Genomic DNA, 11,902 nt, shown 5'->3' with positions numbered 1-11,902 from the left:
GTTAAGATGGTTCATGGTAGAGGAAATGATAATAATGGTATTATGGACATGTTGATTCAGATTGTAGTGAGGCTTGAAGTTGTGGAGATAACACAAAGAAGAGGTGTACATCTTGAAGTTGTTAGTGATGATGAAAAGGAAACACCAAACCCTAACCCTGAACCTGAGGTTGAACAATATGATGAAAGGCTTCTGAGATTTTTTTCTAGGGTGAATATTAGACTTGTTGTTGAAGTTTCTTGCTATGATGGAAGACTTGAGACTAATGTTTTATTAGATTGGATTACTGAGATGGATAAATAATTTGAGTATGAAGTTACTCTTGATACTAAGAAAGTTAAGATAGCAGTCACAAAGTTAAAGGGTCATGCTTCACTTTGGTGAGATTATTTGTAAACTAAGAGACAGAAAAGGGGGAAAAAAAAGATCAAGACATGGGCAAAGATTATTGGAAAGATGAAGAAGAATTTCTCTGTTGATTACCAAGTTAATCTATTGAGGAAAATGCAAAGTTTGGGGCAAAAGGACATGAGTGTGAAGGAATATACTGAGGAATTATACGGATTTGATATCACATCTAGACATGTGGATGATGAAGTTGAGAAAGTGGCTAGATACCTAAATGGTTTGAGGACATTAATTCAAGATAAAATCATCCATGTTAAGATGGACAATGTAGATGAAGCATATCAATACACTTTGAAGGCTAAAGAAAGATTGGTGAAGAAACGTGAGCAAAGATAGAGAGGAAGAGGGGGAAGACTTTAGAGAAGTAGATGCAAAACATATGGCGAAGGTAGCAGATCTGACATCACAATACAAGATAAAGGAAAATTGGAATGGAAGAAATAACTTGCTAGTAAAGAGGTAACTACACTAGGGGTGGCTATACTAGTTACACTACGAATAGTAATGGTTGAAAAGGAGAAGAGTGATCTTGGTTTAAAGATACTTGTTATAAATGTGGTGAAGAAGGACATATAGCTTTTGAATGTACTAACTCTGGAAAGAAGATTGGAGGTAATAGTAGAAGCACTTTGTCTTGTGAAGAAATTTTCAATATGCCTAATGAACCTAAAAATTGTGAGAACTTGATGTTAAGAAGAATCTTTTGGAATGAGGAAATGGATGAAGTACCTATTTTGAGAAGAAGTTTGTTCACAACCAAATGTAGGATAGCTGGAAAATACTGCAAGGTAATCATTGATAGTGGAAATTCTAATAATTTGGCATCTAAGGGACTAGTTAATGAATTTTAGTTGTAGAGATTGAGACATCCTAAGCCTTATCATGTTGCTTGGATCCAAAAGGAGCATAAAGTACTTATAAGTGAGCAATGTCTTCGTAAATTCAAAATTTAGAATTATCATAATGAAGTCTTGCGTGATATTATGCCTATGGATTATTGTCATATTATTTTTGGTAGACCTTGGTAGTATAATACAAAATATTTGCATGATGGTAGATTGAATCAATATACTATTTGGGTAGATAGAAAGAAACAAATATTGTTACCCTTGCTATAGAAACTTGAGGAGAATAATGGTACCAAAGTTATAGTATGTTTGGTCGAAGGTAATCAATTCTCTAGACATATGAAGGAACATAATGTTTGTTTTTCTTTAATTCCTAAAAGATTGAAAAAAAAAGATGAGTTACAACATGCACCTGAAATTGAATCTTTGTTATGAACTTTCAAGATATTATTTCTGATAAAGTACCTAATGGTTTACCACCTATGAGAAGCATAAGTCATTGGATGGATTTGATACCTAGAGCTAGTTTTCCTAATAAAGCACCACATAGATTGACACCTGATGAAAAGGATGAATTGAATAGACAAGTGCAAGAATTGCTTATGAAGGGTATGATTAGAGAAAGTTTGAGTCCTTGTGCAATACCTATTGTGTTAGAACCTAAAAAGAATGGAGAGTGGAGAATGTGCACTAAATATAGAGCTATAAACAAGATAAAAATGAAATATAATTGTGTAGATTTTCATTCATAGCATACACCCATTCTAGAACTGTCACTAAGATGCTAGTTTGAGAACAATTTTAGCGGTTGTAGTTAGGGAAAAATGATATGTTTGTGGAGTCTTTATTTAATAATGATTTATTGGGTCTAGATTATTTCATTGTTATTTCGATTGCACTTTTCACTAAGGTCTCATGAATGCATGTTTCCACCGTGCACAAATTGGTGCCCATAGTGGGGCTTCGTTCTAGAGCCTCACTATACTTTAACTTTTCATTCTAATATTTATTTTTTCTTATAGATTTGTGTATTACTCTAGTTTCTTATGTAGATCTAACTTGTTACAAGTTTTACAATGCTTGGGAAGACTCATAATAGGAACAAAAACCTTTCAAAGACATTCCTGAGCTCACTAAGACCAAATCTAAGATTATATAAGATTATATAAGATAATGTATTGGGATACCCTTTTCCTTCATTAGCATTCTACAAAACTGAGGAATCTTAAAAATGACCAACATCTTTAAAGAAAGCAATGTTCCAACCCTATATAGGGACTATTATCCAATAGCCATCATTACCTCAATTTGCATACATCAAGTCAAAAATTAACAGAAACACACATTCTTCCCCTACCTAACTTCACATAATTGAGTCTTATCATCACCAACATCACTAAACACCTATTTGAAATATAACTTAATGTTCAAACACATTTTGGTCTAAAAATTATCCTCATACCATTGAAATGAAGAATAATTAAAGGTGTCTCATTTGCATCTCATGCTACTGAGTAAAACCAATGTAGCTGCAAAACAAAAGGAACCTAAAAGATCGCCCATATGGGTAAGTACCAAAATAGAGAAATGAACTATCAATCTGTGAAATCCCCAAATATCATTGAGCCTATTACACATGTTGGTTGCTTATCAACCACCATTGCTAATGAATCACCCCTGTTCAAACAACAAACCTCAAAATTGTCCAAAAAAATGGGATCATCTCATAACTAGGATGAAAATAGCCTTGAAACTAAGATTGAAGATTTCCAAAAAAATCTTGAACTCATTGACATAATGGAAAAGATACTTGAAAAACATAAAGAAAATTACTTTTTATTATTGTCACAACAAGGTGTGAAATTACCATCTAACTTCAATATATCAAACCTTAGGAGGGATGAAGAAGAATCACCGCTAGAGGTTGTCACTCAAAAACTCCAAGACCTTTAATTAGAAATGGAGAGAATGAAATGGGGAAAGGTTCAACTAGTTGAATTCAACCTCGAGAAGGTATGCACATTACGTTGATACCCTTTCCACAAAATATGTAGCTACCAAAAGATGATAAATATTTTGGCACATCAAATCCTCAAGACCATCTCTAAAAATTCTATAGTTTAAGTATGAAATTCATCCATGACAGGACCTACCTTATGTAGCTACTCCCTAGGAGTTTAGAGGGGAAATACATGGAGTGGTTCTCAAAATTCCCCTCCAATATCAAATCATTTGACCAACTAGATTTAGCCTTCATCGCACAATACTCATACAACATTGAAAGGGAGGTTACCATGATCAACTAATGCAATACAAAACAACTCTCAAGAAAGTCCTTTAAGGTATTTTTACAAAGATGGAGACACACCTTTGCTAAATACCATCGAGATATTTCAAACAAAGAGAAGACAAATATCTTCATCAATAGCCTATCTAAACCCATGAACTACTGGCTACAACTACAAGGTCCAAAAGACTTTAAACCCACTTTAGAAAATATAGCTAAAGTGGAAGAAACCCTATTAAGCAATGACATCATCAAGCTATTGAAAGATGGAAAAGGTTTCTCAAGTAGCTCCTCAGAACCACACAACTCCTCTAACCAGCCGAATGAAAAACAAAAATCATGGTGGAGGAATAATAATAAAAATATGGTAAATATTGGTGTGGTAGAGGCCAATCATGTTAAACCACAACCTCACCCCTATCCAAATCAACCATACCCAACTATCAATAACACCAATGTTTATACTTGCCAAAACCCACCAAAATAGGATAATGTTCATTCATTCCACTAACAAAATACAACTACTTCCCCGACAGAAAACAATTCCAATCAACAAGTAGCATACAACCAAGCTCCTCCCCCAAGAGGATGCAAATCCACCAACATACTCAAGGTATACACATCCATTGGCAAGAGATTCAAAAGAGCTTTACACACGCTATTAGCTGATAAGCTCATCATACTACCAAAAGCTAAACCTTATGAGCCACAAGTCAAATCGTGATGGTGGAATGATAAACATTTTTGCACTTATCATCAGAAGTAAGGACACCTCACGAATAACTTCTATGCTCATAAAGAAGCCACCCAAAAATTAATTGATGATGAGATGATTTAAGTATGTCATCTTTGTAATAATGAGGATCACACACCTTTTAAAAATCCTTTCATGAATCATGAGAAAGGTGAGTCTTCCAAAAGTAATTGGCCCACATCCTCTAATGACAAAGTCAACTATGCTCATAATTGTGACAACACAATTAACATGATCTCAAGATTTGATGGCATTGTCAATGCCATCATGGTCAAAGATAAAAATAAGAAACAAGCATTGAATGCCATCACTCAAGGTCAAGCCTCTAAAGTGGTTATGTTGAGGGAAACCACCAGTTCAGACTAGGTCACAACAAGTTTGATTATACCCAAATATAGTCTATTCAATCAACTATAGTCTATTAAATCAACTATTGAAAACTCCTGCCCATATTTCCATTTTTGAATTATTGCAAATATCCCTAGACCATAAGGATATACTCACAAAATATTTAGTGCCCAATGAACTTGAAGTAAATAGATTCCAAAATATGGTGAGAAACCTTGTTGACCCTTCTTGTGTATTCTTCTCAACATAGAATGACATGTCCTTCTCTTATCCTCAAAACTCCCCATTGTACATTGAAGTCTTCATACATAGGAATAGAGTGAAGAGAGCTTTGGTTTACAATAGGGCTAGTCTAAATATTTGCACACTAAACCTAGTAAAAGCACTAGGATATAATGAGGATGTTGTTGATCCTAAGAAAAAGATTGCAATTAAAGCTTATGATGATGAAGAGAGATCTTCTAAAGGCATGATAATTTTACCTATGAGGGTAAGCCCAGTCATTATAAAGAAATTGTTTGTCAAGTCCTGGATTTGAAGCTGACCCACAACATCTTATTAGGTAGCTCATGGATCCACGATATGCAAGCAATCCCTTCCACTTATCACCAATGTCTAAAATTTCCATACATGAGCTAGGAGGTAACCATACCTGGGGACCAAAATTGTACACAATACTTTAACTCCCTTGTTCCTTACAATAGGGAAGAAGCCCCCATCTTAACTGGTAATGCCAACTAGCCTACATCAGCAAAAGCCTCAAGCTCCACTAGCCAAAACAACAACCTCTTATCGACAACGACTAAGGGAAAAGAGAAAGTAGGTTGTTCTAGTTATTCCACTCCATCACCACTATCATCAAGAGGATCTCAACATGCACATTAACAGAAAATGGATTGCTTAATGAAAGAATTTGACTAAAAATGCAAACTACAGTGCAAGGGTGTAAGTGAATATGCAGTTTCATTGTTTGACCCACCATCATCTCCCAAATCACATGGCAAACCACCTACAATAAACACTTTTTTTAAAGAAAGTGGTATGTCTACAAGCACAATAGAAGAAGAATATGAAAGAATATGAAATGTTGATATATCCCCCCACCTTTTTGTAAAAGGTTATGAGTTGATGAAAAAATTGGTTAACAAGGGGATGGTCCTTTGGGAAAAGGCAAGGGTATTGTTGAACTGCTAATAACACAATTCAGACCCAACAAATTGAAAATAGGAGTGGGCTATTCAAAACAAGAAAAATAAGGTTTTCCACATTATCTTTAGCCAACACACTTTGATAAGTCATGACACAGACATAGATATTCCTCCTCATCTACTTTAGTTTGGGTACTAAAAGAGAAGGACATTATAGATTGGAGCACATCCAATCTAAAGAATATAAATCTATCCATCCTTGATCTACATATTATAGAAGAAACATTCATGGATGTCATTAATGATGAAGATGATGATGACTCTACCAAATGGGAATTTGATTTTCTATCTGAGGAGTCTAACCATGATAAATAATGTGATGTAATTCACATTCATACACAAAGCATTGTCACAACATGAGAGTCTATCTCTAGCTTAGACTCCCCAGCTCCACCTACAAAGCCTGTTGCACCACACTCCTTGATAACATCATCAATGTTGACAAAGGAGTTTCTTCCACCTTGACTCCTAAACCCCAAGGTTGTTCTTGTGAAAGCCCTACATGACTTGACTCACCCTACTTACAAACAAGCACTTGGATCTCAGGTTGATGCACTAGTTCACTTGGCGTACATTAGATATGATTTTCCCTTTGTCATTGCCTCACCCATCCTCCCTTGCTAACATCACCCTCTTGTTGTGACTGATCTAGTGAGCTTGACATGCTTTCAAATGCACACTTACTTGGCATCCCAAACAACTAAATAGCTACACTACCTATCCGTTAACCATACTTCCTTTCATATGCACATTACTCATCTATTTATGGTCATTGCTCACCATGCACTACACTTCACTAGACTTGCTACATGTTCACTCTATGAAACCTATCACTCTAGTACCAAGTACACTTTCTACTCTACTTTGACATTAGGGTGCTCTGATCCCCACCAACACATATCTTCCAAACATAATCACCATGCATTTCACTGCACACTTGCTGCTGGCACATCCCACAACTTGTTACTAGAATCCTACAACAACTCTATCCATAAAGAATGGAACAAACCTGACACTATTGTACACAACTATCAACACTACTAGTCTACAAATAATGGCTTTTCTACTATTATGAGGTTCTAGTACCTTGATGATGTGTTTTACTAGAGGTATTGGGATGAATCCATGATCTTGTACTTGCTTTTGGTTTTCATTGTTCTAATTCAGTGATCCTTTGATTTTACACATTTTTGGTGTCCACTTGTAAGTGTTTCCTCTCATTTGGAAGGCCATGTGTACCTCGACTAGTTTTGCATGATATCTCAGGTGAGGTTCTTTATCTGACATGTGTCTATTTGGATATTTGTTTACATTTACTATAGAAATAACTTATGTTCGTAATGATTATAATGTTCCATATGTACATTATTTATTTTTGGTTGAATTCTCAACATGATACAGTATTCATATTATCATAGCTAAGCTAGTGGTGGTTGTACTATGTCAATTTTTATTTAGGAGCTCAATGATGACATTTAATTTGCATCTCTTTACAAAATGTGATAGTTAGTTGCATCCATCTAGTTTGAATTTCATCTTAGGTTCCTTAAAAAAAAATTGTTGGCACATAAATTGGGAATACTCTAGCATGCCTACACAACATCATCCAACAAATCAATAACAAAACCAAAATACGGCTATCAAATGGCAGACAACAACATCAACATCACCACGAGGTTTTAAACACTCAAGTTTTGTGGAATTTGTTTCATCACAACACCGCCACCATTCATTGTACTTTAGTATCCCATATTATCCATTCCACCTATTTCATTATGTGACCTTTGAATCTCAAAAGTTTTGGTCACTATTTCCCTCATTACCTCGCACCCTTCATATTGTTGAGATAATGGGTGTTGCACACATTGCATAATATTGTTATTTTATTATTTTATTTTATTATGTAATGTTGTGCCTAGATGGACGTGCAACATGTAAAGATTCTCATAGAATATTCTTGATGAGTTGTATTGTAACATTGTGATAATATTTCATGTAATTATTTAATATTGGAGAAAAGAATTAAATGCCCAATATTAAATGTGGGGTCAGCAGGTTAGGTAGCACATGGTTTATGTAATACCACTTGGTGGTTTTGTGGGACTTGCTACTATATAAGCAGCCACAAGGGTAGTTGTTGTAGAGAGAGAAAGAGTGACAAGGAGAAGACAAAAGGCAAGAGTCAAGTAGGACAAGGCTTGACAGGTTAGCCAAGGGAGCATTTGTGAAGGTTGAAAGCATGGCATGGGATGTGTGGATTCATGCTTGTTCACATAGTTTGCTCGGTTGTGGCTATGGCCATGAAGGCTTCCATGGTTGTATGGCAATGGTATTTTTTGTTGAATAATACATGGTGATGGATGCTTTTGGAGGCTGAGTTTTTCCCTCAATGAGGGTTTCCCAGGGTATATCTTGTGTCACAATTTTGTGGGTATGTTGTCTATTCTCTTGCATGTGGATTTTAATTCCGTGTTTATTTTAGATCTATTATGGGTTATGTGGAAACAGTTATATTCTTTATTGCCAAGTTTCCTTACAAGTGGTATTAGAGCTATGGTTTTATTATTGTAACCCTAGATTGAATCCATGGGAATGCATGAGAGGATAAAAGAAAGGGGCAAGATATATGAGTTTTTATTGCAGATCTGAGGGTTTTGGATTTGCTATTATGATAGGATGTTAAAAGATTTGGGCATGTGAAATTGTTGGACAAAAAGATTTTTTCGGATGTTTCATTTAAAATGAGGGTTTTGGGGGGTAGCATGCAGAAATGACCTCTTGGGTAAAAACAGACCTCACCATTGGATCCGGGTCGACATACCCATAAATTTTGATATATAATATGCCCTAGTTTGGCCATGTTCAGAGGAAATGGAAGAGTTTTTTGGTTTCAGCCCATGATGGCCGTCAAATTTAATCCCGTCGGAATTTTCGTCACTGAAAAAAAATAAAATGAAAAATTGTACTGAAAATGGTAAAAAGACTATCTTAGTAAAATGGCCATAACTTTCTCTCAGAATATCAGATTTTAGAGTTCTTATAGGCGTTGGAAAGCTAATTTAGAGCACTACAAGATGGTGTAGGTTTGGTTCTATGATTTTAAAATTTTGTCAAGTTTTAAGAGCCCTAAATTTAGATGTTATTTATTTTGAGCACGAATTAGGGCATAACTTGGGCATACGGAGTCAGATTTTGGACTTCGAGTAGTCAACTGAAAGATCTTGGAGAGCTCTACACATTGGTTTAGATTTGGTGTAGGTTTGGCATGATTTATTTGGTGATATATTGATCTGAATAGTTTATAGATATATTTTAACTATGGTAACTTGTGAGTTTATTGCATTGGAAATTTAAGTTTTGATGTCATTGTATACTCAAGTTTGGTCTCATGATGATATGGTTATCACTCTTTGGTTTGGATATGCATGATGACTTGTTGGATCTACAAGTTGTGTAGCGTTGTAAGCGGTCTATACTTACAGGTTGCATTTATAGCTTGGTTATGGGTTGTCTTTGCCCATTGATCTTTCATTATTGATGCATATTCAGATTGGTGGCTTGGATTTGGGTTGTCTATTCCCAAAGTCACATGATTTTATCTTCATGTAGAAGGGATGAGATGTTGTTACCAGGTACAGTCATGGCAGAGGATTGTGGTTGACTATGCTGACAGGTTGGACATATTGAGAGACAGATGCTCGGTTCATGGATGTGATCATGGTGTCATGGATTTTTGGCATGACATGATTGGTTATACAGGTACATCCTTGATGTTCATTAGCTTGGATTTTCTGATTTGGTTATGGTGGTATAGCTTCTTGGTTGAGGATCATGGTTATTTGGTTTCTTTTGAGGAGCTCATGATGTGCACTTTGAGTTCTTTGATGGTTTGATTCCTTGGTTGATTCTCATGGTTAGAGGATGGTTTTTCATCATGATGTCATGGATAGCTTGGATACATGGTTTAGTGGGAGCTTGTGACAGTGATGGGGTGACAGTGCAGGATTAGTTCCTAGTTTGGTTTGGATCTTCATGTAGGAGATGGATTTTATGATGCCATAGGTGACTTGGTACCACAGTTGAGTGGGAGTTGTTGGCATTGATATATTTATTAAGTGTTTGCAGATGTTGGAGGTTTGTCTTAGATCCTGTTGTTGCAGAAGCGTCTTTGACATTTGCATGGTGCACTTGTTATCTTCATGGTATTTGAAGATGGTTAAATCTTGAGGACTCATGGAGTTCTTGGTTATCTTCATGGTGTGTGGAGATGGTTCTTCCTGGTATGTGGAGATGGTTTTCTTCATGGTGTGTGGAGATGGTTGCATCTTGAGGACTCACAGGGTTCTTGGCAAAGGTATGGTTTATGCTTTTATTTGGCATGTTATCCTTGGTATGAGGATGGTTTCATTATTATCTCATGGTATACTCTTGATACACGTTTAGAGTTGTGACATGTTATAGTATGTTCATGTGGAGCATGTTATCTCTTTGGTTGAGATGGTAAGATCATGTTGTCATGTTTGTGTTCCTGAGGCCATGGTTGGAACTTTGACATTGATCTTGGTTTAGTTTCTTGGTATTGAGTACATTGATCATAAGTTGGATACTTAATGATATTGCTATGTTGCATTTGGAGTTGGCATGGATTGATTGGTTACAGGTGCTCATGGATACTTAGAGACGGTGGTGACGCTGATTTCTCTTAGATTAGAGAAGTATTTGTTGGGACGATTGATGGTTTCAGCAGGAAGTCCGAGTGGCAGTCACCTGATATGGACTTGAGAGGAGATTGTTCTTAGATGAGTCTTAGTTGGAGACTTGGGTATCTTGATGAGCATTCTCATTCCCCACTCTCGGTCTATTCGACGGTTTGCTACTTGAGAGGTATAGCCCATTGTTTCTCTCAGTTGCATTATATTTATGCTTGTCTTTCATGGATATGGATCTTGAGCTATGGTACATGAGTTAGTTCTGGAGGGTTCATTTGAGAGATGGTTTAGCATTGGTTATCTCCATGTGCATATGTTGTTATGCTGGTTGAGTTTGGGAGATGATTTTATATTGGGCATTTTTCTTGGATTAGGAATGGTTTTATGAGTTTGATCTTCTTGTGAGGGGCTTACATCCATGATTAGCTATATGGTATGGTTTGGGTGTTGTTGAGGCTTCTTGTTGGAGTTTTATGGAGGAAATCATACTTGCACAGTTTACATCTAGAGGTGTGTGTAGAAGGACATGATACAGGTTATGATTTGCATGGTTTCTCTGGTCTTGGTTATCTTCCTAGATGTTTAGTTTTTCCTACATTGGATTTGAGATTGGTTAGAGATGGTGATCACTGGTTTGTGCTCATGTATGTCATGTGAGAGATGACATGGTTATTCCTTTATCTTTCCTCTGTTGGTTGTGGTGAACTTGGGAGAGCATTGGAGACTTGTTATGAGAGTTATTCTTGCAGGATATTGGATTATGTATTGTGGATGTCCTTGATACTACATGGATTCACTTCTTTGAGATGTGTTGAGTGGATTAGTTATAGATTTGACATTATCTTTTGCAGTGGGGGCTTCTTGGTATATATGTGGCAGGTATTGCTCTTGAGGCTTGTGATTGCAGGTTGCAGATTGGATATGTTGGTGATATGAGATTCACTTGTTATACCTTTGAGGTATGGATAGTTGGATGGGTTTGGCACTTTGCTGTGGGTGCTACTTCAGCTATGGATATTTTGACAACTATGGATACATGTGATTACCTTTGGATCAGGTTTTTGTGCTTGGAATTTTAGTTGGTATAGGATTTTATGATCTTCTAATGCGACAGGTTGGGTGGTTTTCTCTTTGGATGGCTTCTATGTATGTCCAGTAGTAGTGGCATAATAGGAGGTTTGATCATTCATGTTTGAGATGCTGGATACTTTGATTTTGTTGTGGGTACTAGGATGGAGTACTTGGTGTATTTTGATCCATGATGGTGGATGTGCTAGGAGGGATTGTTCCCTTGTTCATTTATGTGGCTACGGATTGACAATATGCAATGTATACAAAAA

This window comes from Cupressus sempervirens, chromosome 4, assembly GCF_028749045.1.
Source record: "Cupressus sempervirens isolate cs-2001-9-10 chromosome 4, ASM2874904v1, whole genome shotgun sequence".
NCBI classification, from domain to species: domain Eukaryota; kingdom Viridiplantae; phylum Streptophyta; class Pinopsida; order Cupressales; family Cupressaceae; genus Cupressus; species Cupressus sempervirens.
The sequence above is the reverse complement of the archived record's forward strand: the minus strand, read 5'-3'. Positions refer to the sequence as shown.